The sequence below is a fragment of the Homalodisca vitripennis genome, chromosome 2 (assembly GCF_021130785.1).
Source record: "Homalodisca vitripennis isolate AUS2020 chromosome 2, UT_GWSS_2.1, whole genome shotgun sequence".
In the NCBI taxonomy this organism is placed as follows: Eukaryota; Metazoa; Arthropoda; class Insecta; order Hemiptera; family Cicadellidae; genus Homalodisca; species Homalodisca vitripennis.
The window spans coordinates 5,497,501-5,515,729 of NC_060208.1; the positions used below are offsets into that span (position 1 = coordinate 5,497,501).

Sequence of the window (18,229 nt, forward strand, 5' to 3'; positions counted from 1 at the left end):
ATATCTGTCACTCTACTTGTTCTTCACTTCTAGACACCTTACTGAAGAGCTTCTGTTTTAGTGTACAACAACGGAAATAACGGCATCCAGGCTGTCCTGGCTTTTCGGCATGGACTGTGGGGGTGGAACAGCTGGCGGCTGGACGGTGCAGACGGTGCTAGTGAAGACGGTGCCAAGCGGCGGCGCCGACGCCACATTAGTATGGTCGACACACCGTGGCGCTGCCCGGACTGTAACAAGTGCTACATCTACCAACGAGGGCTAAACCTGCACCGCCGGTTCGAGTGCGGGAAAGAGCCGATGTTTCAGTGTCCCCACTGCCCCAAAAAATGCCACCAGCCAGGCAATCTCACAGTGCACATCCGGAACAAACACGGGCAAAACGGGAAGTTGGAATTGGGATTGCTTGGGAAAAACCAGATTCTAGACCAAACCGAGCTGCATACTGATGTCAAAACAGAATTGGCCAAGTAGGGAGACTCGTTGTCCCAGTTTCAGGCTACCGCGTGATATTGATTCTTCAGAAAACGAGTCCAAAGTTGATTTTTTACGAATGTTGCGTTCAGTCCGAAATAGGTCAGCTGTATTTTTTTCAAAGCTACATTAGTATTTTTCTCTGTTCAATTCAATTCAATTGAAATTCTATTCATACATGTATACGTAATAAGTATGTATGCCATACAAGAATGGTTTCATGGCATTTTATCTTAGAAATAAAATTTCTACTTAAAATATATGTTTAAACGTACAATATTCACTTTAACATTTTCGCTACTGAGTGACAACTATAGTTGATGCAAAACTGTTTCTCACTGACAGGTCCTGATATACTTGTCTTCCACCAGATACCAAGCATATTGAGATAGGCTTCTTCTGCGTAGACCTACTTTAAACACTTTTTTATCAATTAGGGTCTACAACTATTAAGTATATAAGTAAATCAGTAAATAAAATCATAATTTTCACTCATAAATTGTTCTTCAATTTACATTAATTATAGGTAACGTCTGTCTATAGCATACCTACTAATGAATATCATAATGTTACTTTTCTCATAGAGTGATGTCAACTTAGCGAACATATTAGAAAATGTGTACAGTATAGAAATACTGGTGTTTTTTATCAGTTCAATAAAACACAACTATGTACTACAACACTGAACATACAAAAATACACTTTTTGGAAGTCCTGTTGAATCCCATTCACTGGAAATTTAGATACAAGATAAGGATACTAAAATCTAATACTAAAATAAGGATCAGATATAAAGATGCAGAGCAGTCTAAGATATCAGACTTAATCTGAACTAGAGATATGCAGGTTCATATCCTGCTTGAGACTGTAACACTTATCAGTACCATTATTGATCTTGTACTGTATCGACTCAATCCCCTTATTCTGTTTGATAAGAACCTCACAAAGGCCATGAGGACAGACACAATTAGGCTTAAAAGGAGGTCTGTTTTATCTAAGCGAAAAAATTATACCATATAGCTAGCTTAAATTTTCAAACATTTCTGTAAACCGACAAATAAAATCTAAGTCGATAACATAGACCAAATGGTTGTATGAGATAATAAAACAACATTTTTTTGCGTCAACAATAGTTGATACTGAGCAGTCATTCAGCCCGAGTGTCACCTATATTTGACGTTGCTCTATGGAGAGAGTTTGGCACTCAACTATATTTGACACTCAGCTGTGGTGACGGTTTTATTTTCACATATCAGTGGTGAACTTGTTAATTAAAAATTTAACTTTGATGGTTTGATGTTAATTTATAATTAACATTTTAAATTTTGACCAATATTTTTCTATATTTATGAAGTGTAGTATTTTTTATCAACTCAAAGGTTTAGAGATATTCTGTTCTGTTTATTATAGAAATAATTAATGACTACTCCAAAATTGTAAGTAATCTCTGATGAAAAGTATCATTCTCATGTTAGTAGTTTTATGTTAAAAAATAAAATAAAATTTTATTTTATTTTATATTATGTTTCTATTTTGTTGTTTTGTTTTAAGAAAGAAAAATAATACGTTAATGTTGAATAAATTTTGATATTGAATGTCAAAATAACAAGAATAAATTATGTCAGTTTAAAGCAGGCCTATTTTGTTGGCTACCAAGTAGCAATTAATTAATGAAGTATTTTTAATGGCTATTTTAAAATTATAGTCCATCTAAGTGCAATTTCAACTGTTTTCATCTTAGGCTAAGTTAATTATTGTAATGTAACCAAATGTTTTACTCTTTTTTTAGAGATTTTGTGGCGTTGGCTCCTTAGTTCATGTTATTGTATTTATTAGTGTTTATATTTATTTAAGTTTATTAACTTTTAGCTGTTTTGGGTCTCACTTAGTTTTAGAATTGTGCAGTATTGTTTTATAGTTGTATGTAGGAGTATTTTTATCTACTGGTTGTTTCAAAAGACTGGACTTAAAAAGTTCGTATTTCTGAAATTGCAAAGATTTTCTAACATTTATTTTTCTACATTCATAAAATTTATTTAGCACCTTAAAAAAAAATGAAGTTGGTGTAGTTTATTATTGAAAGTAGATGTCTACAAGGCAATAGCATTTTAGTGTGGTTTAGTATGGTTAAATTTGTTGATTATTTAATTCTTGGAAAATAGCAACATTCATTGCCTGTTCTGTTGAAACATACAGTAGATTTGCAGCATTTTGTCGAAACAATGTTACAGTATTATATTTCTGTAGGCCTAATTAAATTGTGTAAACATTGTTAAAGTAAGTGAACCAGATTTAAGTGTAAATTACTTATCTACTAATTTTACTTTATTGTTGTAGATCTATTATTACTGTCAAGTTTAACCTCTTATGTGTAGCCCAACCATACTTCAGTTACCGTTCACTTCTTAAAAATATTACAGTGCTTGTTTAATTTTGTGTTTTTCAAAGCTAAAAAACACAGCCTTGCAACTTTCTAAGTAAATATTTTTACGCTGTTAGTGATGTCCATCTAATGTTTGTCAAACAATAATAATTTTAATCAGCACATTTGGCATGGTCAACATTTGAGTGGTCCTATAAATAATTGCTTAATTGTTTTATATTATTTTTAAAATATGTTTTGGATGAAGGAGGCTATTATGGTGTTAGTTAAAAGTAAAAATTTTATAACTTAATTTTCTTCTATTTTTTGTGTCATTTTCTTTGGCTTGAGTAGTTTTTCTAGTTTCAAAGGCTTACTAGTATGTGTTAACATCTACTAAGTTGTTACATCCTGTTCTATCAGTATAGTTTTAATGAAACAAAACCATTAATTATTTTAAAACTGTGATTTAATAAACGGAACCAATATTTTTTTTATATTCCTTATTAATAAAATTAATTATTATTTATCACGAAAAGAAAGATATGATAGATGATATGAAGAAAATACTAGTACTCCAGATAGTTTTAGATCTCAACATTTTCATTTTTAAATCAACGTTTTGATTATACAGTATTAAACATTCCTTTTTTTATTTTAAAATTTAGGTCAACTGAGCTCTACATTGTATGTACAATATACCATAATAATGGCCAGAAAATAATTTGATTTTTAGATATTGTTTGTATTTTAGCATTATAAAAATTACAAATACTTTTAATTTGTAGTAAAACAAATCATGTTTTATAATATTATTTAAGTTAATTAGAATTTAAAGCATTATTATTTGAAATGTTTTTAATATTCTAAACTTAAATATGTATTCATTTTAAAAAAACTATTTAAATGTTGCATTGGTGTTGCAAAAGATAAAATATTAATATAAAAGACATAACAAATTATAATCATTAAAAACACATTGTGTTATTTTGGTGATTTTAAAACTGTAGTAACAATTAATTAGTCTGGTTTTTAAAAGAGATATATACTTAAGTTAGAGATTTTGAATTAATTACCATAGTACAAGCGAACAGTTTACATAGAAATTCAAGTTATTTTTACTAAACAAAGTTATTCAAGGATGTAATTTCAAAAGACAAAGATTTATGTATTTTTAAGATTATTTTTTTATGGAACACTTCCCATGAGGGTCCTATAATAATAAAATTTGCATATTTTTTATATTTGCATACTTACATTTAAATAAGAATACAGTAGTTTATGTTACAATGGTATACATGTACAATGAGGAGTTTTGCTAATAAATCAGTAACTATTACATTTTGGTCATACACACAGAATATTCAGAGTAAATATTTACTGTTTTGGATGTTAATTTACGTTTATTAATGATAAATATACAAAAATTATAGCCAAAAACATTAATTTTTAATTTTTGCCAAAACAAATATTAAACTTTTAAAAATAAATAAATAAATCAAAATAGGTTTGAAAATGAGTTTTTAAATTTTTGATTAAGTTAAAAAAATGGAAAAAGTTTTAAGAGTTTACAATCTATTATTCATTCAAATTTTATAAATTACAGAGCATAAGGCACATTTTACTAATTAATAAAATTAAAAAAGGTTTATACAGGTACCAAAAATTGTCACTTTTATCTACTTTCTTATAAAAGTTAAAAAATTGAAAACAATCATGATTGTTAAGCTACAAATATAACTTTTTGTCTAAACTTATTCACTTTCAATTATTGTTTTAGCTATCAACTGTGTTGTACAGTGTAATTGGTGAGTTATTACTTATTACAATTATGGAGAATCAGGTTTACTTACTACTGATAGTAATAGTAGGAACGTCCCGCCCACCAGTTAGTTGTTGTCTTTCCTAGCTTTTTAGTCATTTTTTACACAATAAATAGAATTCTTAAATAGTGTAAACAGCTGTGTATCAGATTTTGAGTTGTTTATGCAGCAAGTTGAAGGACAGAAAGTATTGTATCTCAGGTAACATGGATTGTAAAACAAGTCATCTACTTACTATATTTAAAACCTTGAATACCTTGATTTGAAGTGCAATGTTATTTTCTGGAATTGGGAATGTGTAGAATAGATTAGAATAAAATTGTTAATTATCAGTAGGTGTAATACATTCGTAGATTAAGGTTTATTTCTATGGTGCATTTAGTTTTTTATGCCTGTTTGTTTGTTACTTATTTCTACAATATATATTTAAAGTTCTAATTAGTAATAAATTATAATAGTTAGATTAGCTCAGAAAATGAAATTTTCATTCAGTTTACTAAATGTTTATAGTCTGGAATTACCTAAAACTTGATTTTTTCAAGTAGAAAATCTTGTAAAATCTGACTAGCTCTCTAAAGCTCATAAATGAAAATGTATTAATTTCACCATACTTCACAGAACTTCATCCTCGAAAGTTTCAGAGCATCTAAAATATCACTTCCCTTTGTCAAATGTTTTCTTTTAAGAGTAACACTCAAAATCGTAAATGTCCATTTTGACTACCGATAACGTTTTAAAATGTAGTTCTAATCATTATATGACATGAAATAAAATGTTTCAAACTAAAGCTGAACCCCTACAAACATTTGAAGGATTTTAAAACAATGTAAAACTATGTTCTGTGATAAATAATGAAAATGATTTTCTAACATATCAAAATTACTTCCTTCCTCTGTATTGACTAAAGTTTTTATAAAACATAATTTTTTATATTAACCACTTAAAAATAAAAGTTCTTTTCGTACTAGGTACAGTATAAGACAATATAATAAATAATTTCATTGTTGTGCACTAATCCCTGTTAAAAGAAGCAAAATTGTTAATTTTCCTCTGCTCTGTTACTGGAATACCTCAATATGCTACCTAGGTTTCACGCACTTAATATACATTATCAGACTTCATATAACACAAATTAAACACAAAAACATGCACACACAAATAACACTTACTGTAAGCGCAGTATGATCCCTGATACTGCCGAGAATCTTCCTACATCCATCATCGGTGTGTATCCGACTGTTAGGTGTTCTCCGAAATCCCTGCTGGTTTATTTAGATGACTGCATCACAAACAATGAAGAAAATTAGGTTGTTTGGGTTTTGTGGTAGTTTTAAATTTCATATTCCTGTAGATAATCCAGGAATATACTTCTTTGTATGATTCAGTTTTCCTGAAAGCAGTGATGGATACCAGTACGTCTTGACCCAGACCTTTTGTTTACAGGTTATAGTGGCACGGAACTAGAAGATTAAAGCAAATTATAATTTCTGATTAGTTTACATGCAAATATGGACATGAAGTGATGTGTTATTTGACATGGACTTTGTGAAGACAGCAAGGAAAGTTCCCGATGATAGGTACTAGGCCACGTGCGTGAAACCTAGGCTCAGAGTGTAGCCACGTGCGTGAAACCTAGGCTCAGAGTGTGGCCACGTGCGTGAAACCTAGGCTCAGAGTGTGGCCACGTGCGTGAAACCTAGGCTCAGAGTGTGGTTTTACTAGTAAATATCGATTCATACAACTACTATGTACTACTTTTGAAATAAATTATATTGTTGCACAATAAAGACTAATAATATAAACCATTCAAAAGGAAAAAAGTGTTACAATTTTAAATATTTATTTTTTAAAGGTATATTCTTAATCTAGATAAGTTGAATAATATCTTAGGTAGAATATAACACTTTTTTTAAATTGATTGATTTGTTTTCACTAATATAAACATTTGATTGCTTATAACCCACTGGCCTACCCTGCCAAGACTAGTTCGCTGTTAACCCTATGTAACGTAAAATACTTTTATAAGACCATTTTGCGACCAATTAGTTCGCCATTTCCTCACAAGATGTCAGCACTATCCAGTCTTAATTTTGTTTATGTGTTTTATTATATAATGGAAATGTAATAGTTTTATATGAAGAGTGGTAACACTGCAGTTGGGGAAGGGGAAAATAAACAGCTTAGTGACAGCTGACTCCAGTAAACAAACGGTTTGTAAAATCATAATAATGTATTCAAATTCATTCAAGATTCATTGGTTTAAACCTACTGTACATAATATTTTGAGCAGAAGATATTTCGGATATTCCTTTTAGAATAAAAGGCTCATTTTGTCTTTCGTGTAATTTTGACAAAAATATTAAAATACAATTTTTTCATCAAATACAATGCATTTTATTTAGAAATTAACACAAAATTAACGCAAATGAACAAAATTATGAACAATAATTTTCCCAATAAATCCTATTAAAATATTTAAAGGAATAAAAAACATACATCAAATAAATTTTGCAACAGTACAGAATTTTATGTTTAAATTAAAACTAAAATGTTTGTTTTAAAGTTGTTATTAATGTTATACTTAACAAAATTATAATAAAGGAAACAAATTAGTGAACAAATAAATTATATTGTAATTAACATAAAAATAACATTAACACTTTTAATGTTTTTTATAAAAATGTAGCTTAGGATAGTAAACTCTAAAGTCCCTAATTTCATTAAAATGTAAGAATCACAACTAAAGTTTTAAGCCATTTTGGACCAGTTTAATTGTAATTATTCTGCAGTTGTAAATTAGTAGGCCAATGGGTTAAATTGTTACTTAGATTTAATATTTTTGTGGTCATTATATTAGTGCAATATAGTTAATTAGCTTTAAAATATAATACTTTATATGTACAAGGTCATTGTAAATGACAAAAACTCAGTTCATTGACAATATCTAAAATTAAATATTGTGAAATATTACAATTCTCGTTAGTCCCTAAATAGTTGTTTTGTATTTTTAAACTATATGAAGAGTTAAATTAATATTTAGAATGTTTTTGAACTAGCTATTTTGAATATCATATATTTCTGTTTTATATATTTCAAGTTTAAATATATTAAATTTTTTATTTAGGTATTTTGGCCTTTTAATTGCCCAACTTCCGATCATTTAGCCCATTTTCAATCCTGTTCCTTTTGTTTTAGTCCATTACTATTATAACAATCCCAGTGTATTATGTTGAGAAATGTTTTTGTTGTATTTTGTATTCAACAAATTTCTTTTATCACTTCTGTTCCACACAATTACAATGGGATATACTGTCACAACTATAATCTGATAAAGAGTACAACTCGTAATGTTTTCACTAAAAATAATTGTATTACACATTACAAAAGTAATTACGTAAAAAAATCATAATTTTATAACTTAAGTATTGTTGTATCATTGTTTTTTGTTAATTTGGATAAACATTGATAATATTTTAAAGTGATACAGATTAATCTTGAGCAGAAGAACTATAAGACTTGACTAACTTACAGAATAATCCGAAGTTCACAACTAAAGATGAGTCTCCAGTTATCTTTGATGCCGGAAGGTGAAAAATCACGTTCTATAAGATTGTCTTACTCAATATCATCATAGTTTAGTTGTTTTCCTCTAGATACTATTTAGGGTCTAGAAAATATTTTATCAAATGAATAATTCCTGGAGACGGAAGCTACTCTTGTTACTGTAAAAAATTTTGGACATTATATTTCCAAAACAAGCAAATTATTAGTTTTATTTGTCCTTACAACTATTCATTGTACTTTGTTTTGGTTAGTGTGTAATATTTAAATTTTTTTTAGATATTAAGTTTAATCAAGACGCTGATAAATGTATTTATTTTATCGGAAACAACAAATATTTCATTTTTTACTTCTAGAAATAAAATTATTACCATACAACTTTTTACAGTTAAAAACTTTGTCTTGTCTATAAAAATTATGGTGATTCTTACATTTGATAAAGAATGCTTACTTTACAAGAAATATACAAATCTTATGATAAAAATGTGTGTTGTGTATCATAATTGTTACTTATTGCATTAGGTTTTGGTGAACATTTTAACGAGCTATACTATGTCAACTTTTTATGACTATTATATTATGTTATATTTTATGGCTTCCGAAACCATACATGTTCAATCAAATTAATTGTGGTGACTAGTCTTAGAGACAGGATCCTAATTCAGTTAGCAATGGGTCAATATAATATAAATATTACACTACATTTTCTTATAGTAAGGAATATTACCAAGCAATATCGTGTTGCTCAATCATCAGGTTTTGTAGGCTTCGACTGTGCAACATCAACAGGAGTACTTGTCAGTGATGATATCCTGTCACACAGAACCATTAGTGGTGTCCATCTCCCACTGAATAGTCTACACTGTAGACTATGATACCAGCACACCCCAGTCCACTGTAGAGCATCAACAGGAGTACTTGTCAGTGATGATATCCTGTCACATAGAACCATTAGTGGTGTCCATCTCCCACTGAATAGTCTAAACTGATACCAGCACACCCCAGTCCACTGTACAGCATCAACAGGAGTACTTGTCAGTGAAGATATCCTGTCACACAGAACCATTAGTGGTGTCCATCTCCCACTGAATAGTCTACACTGATACCAGCACACCCCAGTCCACTGTACAGCGTCAACAGGAGTACTTGTCAGTGATGATATCCTGTCACACAGAACCATTAGTGGTGTCCATCTCCCACTGAATAGTCTACACTGATACCAGCACACCCCAGTCCACTGTAGAGCATCAACAGGAGTACTTGTCAGTGATGATATCCTTTCACACAGAACCATTATTGGTGTCCATCTCCCACTGAATAGTCTACACTGATACCAGCACACCCCAGTCCACTGTACAGCGTCAACAGGAGTACTTGTCAGTGATGATATCCTGTCACACAGAACCATTAGTGGTGTCCATCTCCCACTGAATAGTCTACACTGATACCAGCACACCCCAGTCCACTGTAGAGCATCAACAGGAGTACTTGTCAGTGATGATATCCTGTCACACAGAACCATTAGTGGTGTCCATCTCCCACTGAATAGTCTACACTGATACCAGCACACCCCAGTCCACTGTAGAGCATCAACAGGAGTACTTGTTAGTGATGATATCCTGTCACACAGAACCATTAGTGGTGTCCATCTCCCACTGAATAGTCTAAACTGATACCAGCACACCCCAGTCCACTGTAGAGCATCAACAGGAGTACTTGTTAGTGATGATATCCTGTCACACAGAACCATTAGTGGTGTCCATCTCCCACTGAATAGTCTAAACTGATACCAGCACACCCCAGTCCACTGTACAGCATCAACAGGAGTACTTGTCAGTGATGATATCCTGTCACACAGAACCATTAGTGGTGTCCATCTCCCACTGAATAGTCTAAACTGATACCAGCACACCCCAGTCCACTGTAGAGCATCAACAGGAGTACTTGTTAGTGATGATATCCTGTCACACAGAACCATTAGTGGTGTCCATCTCCCACTGAATAGTCTACACTGATACCAGCACACCCCAGTCCACTGTAGAGCATCAACAGGAGTACTTGTCAGTGATGATATCCTGTCACACAGAACCATTAGTGGTGTCCATCTCCCACTGAATAGTCTACACTGATACCAGCACACCCCAGTCCACTGTACAACAAACCCTTGTGCTCTATAACATTCTGGCTGAAAATGGAAACTTACTTTATGGACAAGTCTTCTAGAAGCTGAGTTTGCCACTGATACATATTAACTTTTCTTATACGTTGTTGCAGTAAATGATTCTTACATTAAAGGAACTCTGTTGTTTGTAAAGCTTTTTAAAATAATAATCTTTTGAGATACAATTTAAGTATGAAAATTGCAAACAGTGATTTAAGATTTTAAATAATGTACTGTAATGGATAACATAACTATCCGTTTATTAAAATAAAAACTTTAACATGTATGTCAATCTAACGGCTACAACGGCTAAACACTACCGACATATTGTCGTTAATTTGGGAAGTCTTGGAGACTAATATCGCCACCAAATCAATATTGAATTTCTAACTTTAAAATAGTGGGATTTTGGTTGACTGGAGGAGCTTAGGTGGATGTGAATAAAGAGTGCCACGGCAATACAACAGTGTTGTTGACATTGTAGTGCTCACTGAAGAATCTATTTTTATTTATTACTTAACTGCAGTTAAGGAATAAAAATAAATTATGTTGTTTTAATACAAATCGTGTAAAAATACTACCCAACCAAGTAATTTGTATGTAACTACAATATATTTTTATGGTATTAATGATATCTGAATTCTCCTTGACTTTTCCTTTGTACATATAAATTCCTATTTATACTATGTATTAAAAATGTTTACCTTACTTAAAAGAAAAACAATTTTTACTACATTTTATCGCTTTAAATTAAATTTTAATTGGTACTGTTTAAACACACATAAAAAGAACAACCAGAGAATCAATTCCTTGAAATATCAGGAAAGAAGAGAAGTTACCAATGACAGTTTCAAGTAGAATATGATTACAGAACCAGTAACCGGTTGTTACAGGGTCTCCAGTCTTCAGGTGTGACTACTGCGACAAGCAATACTGTCTCAAGTCCAGTCTGATGCAACACATGCGACTGGAGTGTGTTACCGGACCTCAGTTCCCCTGTCAGTACTGCGAGAAGAGATTTAACCGCAACTCTAGCCTCAACCGACACCTCATCATGGTGCACAAATTGTCTGGGCAACGCCTCAAGCGAGGACGGCCTTCTAAAATATTCTCTGAGCACGAGTCGACCTAGTTTAGCATTGGTTGTCTTAGAGGAGATACGTATTCTGTGCCTTAAATAAATTATGTGACGGCAAGCCTAAGATTGGTTAGGCAATAGCCGAGGCTGTACGATATCAGAAGTAACGTATTATAGAACCTTAGAAGTTAAGAGTATCAACAAAACAGGGAAAGTAGCTTAAGTCAGGTGGTGGGTTAATTAATTATAATTATTTAAGACAAAGAAACTGTAAAGTAGGCTGTGTTTTTCTATTTGACTGTACAGATAGCATATAGCTTTTGTTAGGTTATTTAATTTTGTATAATTGTGCTTTGAAAATCTCTTTGTTTTGGCTGAAGTACTTAAGAGAAGTTGTTAATCTTTTCTTATTGTCAATTTAAGTGAAACATGTTTTGTTATTTAAATAGATTCAATTAGTTAAAGTTTCAACTTAGAGTTGTTGAGTTTTAATTTACACTATGTTTTAAGTTCAATTTAAAAGCTATCAGTGGCGGCTCCTGATAAGTGGTCACGGGGGTGCACACAAGAAAATAACAGTAGGATTAGATAATTGTCTTACGTCGCCAACATAGTTATAGTTATCGTCTCAATATAATAGTAAACAAAATATTTCAGTCCTTTTAGGCTTTTTATAGCACCAAATTGATTTGTTTGTAAAAGGTGTACAAGACTGTGAGTTATTCCGTGCTGTGGAATGAATAATTCGTAAAAAGAAACTCCTTAAAATTTGCAACGATATTTGACTACTTGCATTTTAATAATTGCTTATAGCCCAGAAAGTAATTAGCAAATATAACTGATTTATTGGCTAACAAAATGTTTATGAACATGGAAATAAAAGAAAGATAATGTGAATACAATCTTATTTTTATTGATACAAAGAAAAATGTAAGGTTATAAGTAACTTTGAAAATAGGTTAAATAGGCTAATTGAAAATTAACTAAATGTTTCATGAAATCATAGTTCAGCATTTTATACACAGTTTTTCTCCAAAAACACTCTTTGTAAGATGATTAGTTCATGTACAGTTTTTAAAGTTGAAGTCCATCCTTCTTTCTTTTTGCCTAGCAAAAACATCGATTACACGCTCATTAAAGTTAGGTATACTCCTGATCATAGCCTTTTCCACAGACAACATAGCCAATGATGTTAGTCTTTCTTGCCCCATGGTACTTCTCAAAAATGTCTTGATGCGTTTTAAGGTCGAAAAGTACCGTTCCGCCCCCGCAGTAGTCATAGGGATGGTAGAAACAATGGTCAAAAGTTTGTGAGTTTCTGAAAATGAAGTAAGCCATTCTCAATAACGAACTGTAACAACGGCACAGTCCCGTTCATGACTTGAAAATCTTTTCGTTTGTAGATCACTGAAAGTTCTGTTTTCAATCGTTCTTTGTCTAAAAATGAATACACCTGCACTGTTTCTTCCAAAAGTTGAATGGGAAACGTTTTCTCATAGTGCGTGAACTTTTTTGAATCAAACAGAGAAACCGCTGAATGGTGTGTCAAAAAAGAGTATCTCTCTTTTATTTGATTGGAAATAACATCACACACCTCTTTTGCGGCAATTGTCCTCGTCACATGAATATTTTCATCACGTCGGGCTCTTTTCACAGGCATAGGTAGTTGATCAACATCAATTTTGACACTATCCATGTTTTGCCTTTCTTTTTCGATACATTCAATAAATGTTTCGACATTTTTCTTTGTTCGCACAGCATCGGAGTATGTAAGCTGTAGTTGATTATACAAAATGTCAACATGGGGCATGATTTTATGGAACACTGCGAGCCAAAATATAAAATTGGGATCCTCTAACATACGTCTGATTGCCCCTGCTTTGGTGATAGTGATTGCTTGATGTGATGAGGCCTCTATTTCCTCCATGCAAGCAATTAAATCTTCTCTGTATTCATACACAGTGTTGACTGTACGGCTCTTGAAGTTCCATCTAGTTGCGGAAGCACGAGGGATTCTTCTGCCAACTATTGTGTCTAAAACTGCAACTCTTTGTGGAGAATTGCTAAAGAAGTTGGTCAAATCACTCAAATTTGAAAAAAAAATTCTCACTTGTTGGTTTCGGCTTGTAGCCTGTCCAACTACCAAATACAGTTGGTGCGCATAGCAATGAACATAAAATGCGTGGGGATAGATTTGCTTAACAAGAGTCTGTACCCCTGCATGATATCCACTCATTACACTAGCGCCATCATAGCTTTGTGATATAAGTTTGCTTGGATCGTCTACAACACTTTGTATTGCACTCTTAATACATCTAGCTATTGAGTCAGCATCGTGACCAGTGGGTTGAACAAACTGCCAAAATCGTTCTACAGGTTGGCCATCAGGCAAGACATAGCGGAAAACTATGACTAATTGAAATGTTGATGAAATGTCAGTAGTTTCATCAGCGATCAACGATAAAAACCTAGTAGTTTTTATCTCTTGTTTTATGTTGTCCTGGCAAACATGCAATCAAGCAATTCGTTTTGGATACTTTTAGATGTACCTTTAAACACTGTTGCATTGTCCAGATGTTCTTTCAATGAAGCATCAAATTCTGCTGAGAAATTTACTAGTCCCCTAAAAACGCCAGGATTTGAAGAATCATCTTGCTCACGATGGCTTCTGAGTGCTAACTCAAACGCCCCACAAAAATTAATACAATCAATTAGTTTGGAAAGCACATAACGATTTTTAGTAACCTGTTTGTTGTGCTTTTTAATATTTTCCCTGTAAGCACAGTCTAGCTGCTGTCGAATGTCTAACTTGCCCAAAATATTAAATTCCAAAAGTGAGTTTAAGTGTGACTGAGAACATTCATGTTTTCTGATTTTTGATTGCAATTGGGAAAGATCAGCAACCCCATATTTTACCCAGTTAGATTCACCAGTTTGCTTCGAAAAAAGTAAACAGGGGAAGCAATAAAATCTATTGCTTTGTTCACATCCACAAATCCACGGGGTTCTGGTATATACGGTTCTGGTATATACGTTTTGATTGAATTCCCTCTTAAAGTCTCTATTCTTACCTTTGGTTATGTGAACAATGTTAAGTTGGGGGGTCGGTTTTCCACTTACTTTAATTTCAACCTTTCTTTCGAGAGATAAGTTAGAAAACCTAAGTTCTTTAAGTTCAGTTACTGTCACTGCCATAATAATCAAATGAATAATAAAATATTACAAAACACTCACATACAAATCTCTGTAACAAAAAACAACACAAAAGAGACACAATATTCACAAACAGCGGTCATTACGGCATTCACACAGTGGAGACGCAACGAAACGAGATTATATATACATCAGCTGCGACTAGCCGTCGCACTACTGGCTCGTGCACCCACGCTGTTATATGAGACCCTCCTCCCACCGCTTCCCCCCGCATGCCCCTCGCCTATCCCCGCTTAGATGCCAGGCAGCTCACTGCACATGAACTGTCCGCGCGTCTCTGCTCGATTCGCTTCGCGTTTAACGCGTCATTGTTGTTAATAATTCGTTTACTCCGTATTAACTGAATGTTATTTATGTTGTGGATTCAATAAGAAAGTATTTTAATTATATTTTTACCCTAGGGGGCTCACGTGCTCATGTGCTCAAATGGAAAAACCGCCACTGAAAGCTATACATTCTTTTATATCATTTTAATGTTTTTTTAAACTTTAAAGTAGTGTTTTCATAATCCAGTATGAACTGGTGAGCATACACTAGTTTTAATTCTTACATTTTATTAAATCGATAGATCAATAAATTTTAAAGTACTAATTTTTTATAAATTATAATAAATGTAATTTGTTAGATTTGTGTTTCATAGTTAGGGTTCATTTGAGTTTGCCAATTATAATTTCTAATTATTCAATTTTACACATGAGTTTCAAATTTCACTGTACAAGACTGTCACTGTCAGATATTTTAGTTGTATAATGTTCCTGATGCAAAATAGCATTCAAATTTAATGTATAATTTTATACCTTGTTGTAACAATAAAACAAGATTTAAATAAATTTTGTTATTATTAAATCCAGTGTAGTAGTGGTTTGTAATATTTGTCAAATTAATTAGTTTATTGTCGTTGGGTGTGGTGTCTAAATGATGAAAAGGGTTCGTTTTGAACTTCATCACCGACTTTTTTGGATTTCTTTGGATTTTTTTGGAAACAAACGGTGAAATGGAGCTAACTCTACATTTGTACTGGTTTCCACTTTCCAATCTCACCTAAAACTGGGATGTCACCACGTTCTGTCTTGTGGACAAAACTAGTACTATTTTAAAAGGGCACCTGAAATATTACTTGTGTGGTTACCAGTTACTGTTCACACAGTTGTACCACAGATATTTACCACAGATTGATAGTTGCAGCGTGTTTCCCGTGCCAGCTGTGTGGTGCAAAGTACTCGCTCAAGCGGAACCTCTGGAGACATCGCAAGTTCGAGTGCGGGCAAGAGCCTAGGTTCCAGTGCAGCTTCTGCAGCAGCCGCTTCAAGCACAAGTTCAACCTCAACACTCACATCGCCAACCGCCACATGCACGTCGGCCTCCCCACGGACATGGTGCACCTCTAAATGTCACTGTCTTACCATTCATTTTTTGTCAATAAAGTGACGTGTGGAAGTATCTTCGCTTCTTGTGTTCTGTTTGCATAAGAGTGAAGAGTGGGCTCAATTAATTAAACTAAGACCTATTTGTGGTTTGTTAGGAACTCTTGACTTCTGCTACCAGATAAATAGGTAGTATTTTTCGATTTATGAAATATACATTTCAAAGGGTACCATAGTATAAATAAATAGTATGACGGATATATAATATGGATCAATAAATTAAGGTACATGTGATTTCATTTATATATTTAATAATAGCAGAATTTGATAGACACACATGTACAAATAAGTACACAACTGTACAGTTTTACCATTAATAATAATACCCTAAAATGTGATTTAAGTTATTATTCACCAATAGTTTTTTTTTCAACTATCGTTGGTTGATAAAAAACAACATACATGTTGACAGACTAAACCTCCAAACCAACAGTGACATCCACACCTACCATACCCGTAATGCTTCCAGATACATATTGCCTCAACACTGCACTGTTCTTTTTGGTAAAAATCCATCATACATTGGTAGAAAACTCAAAAATATACTCCCAGAAAACATCAGAAACCTATCAGGAAATCGACTCAAGAAAGGACTTCAAGACTACCTAGTGAAAAGACCAATATACACCCTTGAAGAGTTCCTGATAACGCCAAGCTGAGAAAGAACTGCACTAATATTAAATGACATAAAATATGTGACCATTTTTACTTGTATGACATTTTGAATTTTGTATGACACTATTACTGTATTTTATGTTCATGTAATAAAGGAGAAAAAAAAAATTCATTTTATTAATAATTTATAAATTAAAGTTTAGAGATCTTTTGTTTTACTACAGTACAAAATATTCTTTGGTTCCTGTTTTTAATATAAAAAATATTCAAATCTGTGTTCATTTATCATACTTGTTTGGTGTAAAATATCATAAAGCTCAGAAAATTCTTTAAATTACTTAAAAAATAATTACAACTACCCTAACAATATTTGAGAAAGATTGTATTTATAAAATATTGTTAATAGTACCTGAGAATTTATTTTACAGAGAACCACAATAATAAAACACAGATGGAGTTCTTCAGAAGAGCATAGTGATTAACTTGGATTCATTATAATTTATTCATTCACCCAAAAAACTATTTCATAAAAACTGTGAATATGAATATTGTGCTTTGATAACAAGCCAGTACAAATCACATTGTCTTGCAGGACTGATAGATGACAAGGAAGTGTTTCCGTGTCAGCAATGTGGAGCTCGGTACACGCACAAACGCAATCTGTGGCGTCACCGCAAGTTCGAGTGTGGGCGTCAGCCGCAGTTTGCTTGTGTCTTCTGTCCGAGTCGGTTCAAACACAAGTATCACCTTACCACTCATATGGTGTGCAAACACGGCAGCAACATTGACGGTGTCTCCGCTTAGCTTCCGTAGTCAGTCGTCTTGTCTTGGTGATAAGGCGTAAGTGAAGGGTTCTTCTGATAATAATATTCATAAAGAAAATAACTCCAATAAACAAAATGCACTACTTTTGTATGATTGAGACAAGCCATTCTCAAAGTTACTATAACTCTAACATTTTAATATTTTCAAACGGTTTAACACAATTTAAATTATTTATGTTACAAACTCTATAAATATAATATATATATATATATATATATATATATATATATATATATATATATATATATATATATATATTAGATTGTATGCTCAAACCAACGATTATAAGTTTCTTTGCCTATAACTGATGTGCGTTTATTTGAGTTTGTTTGTCTATTTGTGTTTTTATTACGTAAGAACTGATGATTGGGACTTTTTTTAATAAAATATATTTTTCAATCAGTAGTTTTAAATTCCAACTCAGTTTTAGCATAAAATAAATGTTTTACTACTACAAAATGGAAGCTGTTATAACTTGATGTCAGTTTTAAAGTAATTCATCACAATAAAATATAACTTGAAAGGACAAAGAAAATGAGAATAACTGAAGATTCCATCTCTAATGTTAATATCAACTGTGTTGAATGATTTGATGTTATTCTTTATCAGCAATTTTGTATATGATCTCATTAAATGAGGGATTACAACATTTTCTCCCTTCATAAAGTGTATTATTATATCTCCTGATATTCA

At 32.3% G+C, this 18,229-nt stretch overlaps 1 protein-coding gene and 1 long non-coding RNA gene across 6 annotated transcripts in view; both read left to right on the top strand.

The window, feature by feature from the left end:
• Window positions 1-11,387, top strand: part of LOC124356151 — a 27,439-nt gene extending 16,052 nt beyond the window's left edge. The window contains exon 3 of the long non-coding RNA XR_006921819.1: window positions 11,275-11,387. This is a non-coding gene — a long non-coding RNA (uncharacterized LOC124356151). The remainder of the gene's footprint in view (window positions 1-11,274) is intronic.
• LOC124356129 (longitudinals lacking protein, isoforms A/B/D/L-like) overlaps window positions 1-18,229 on the top strand; it is a 605,681-nt gene that overhangs the window by 57,068 nt on the left and 530,384 nt on the right. The gene's annotated exons all lie outside the window — the stretch shown is intronic.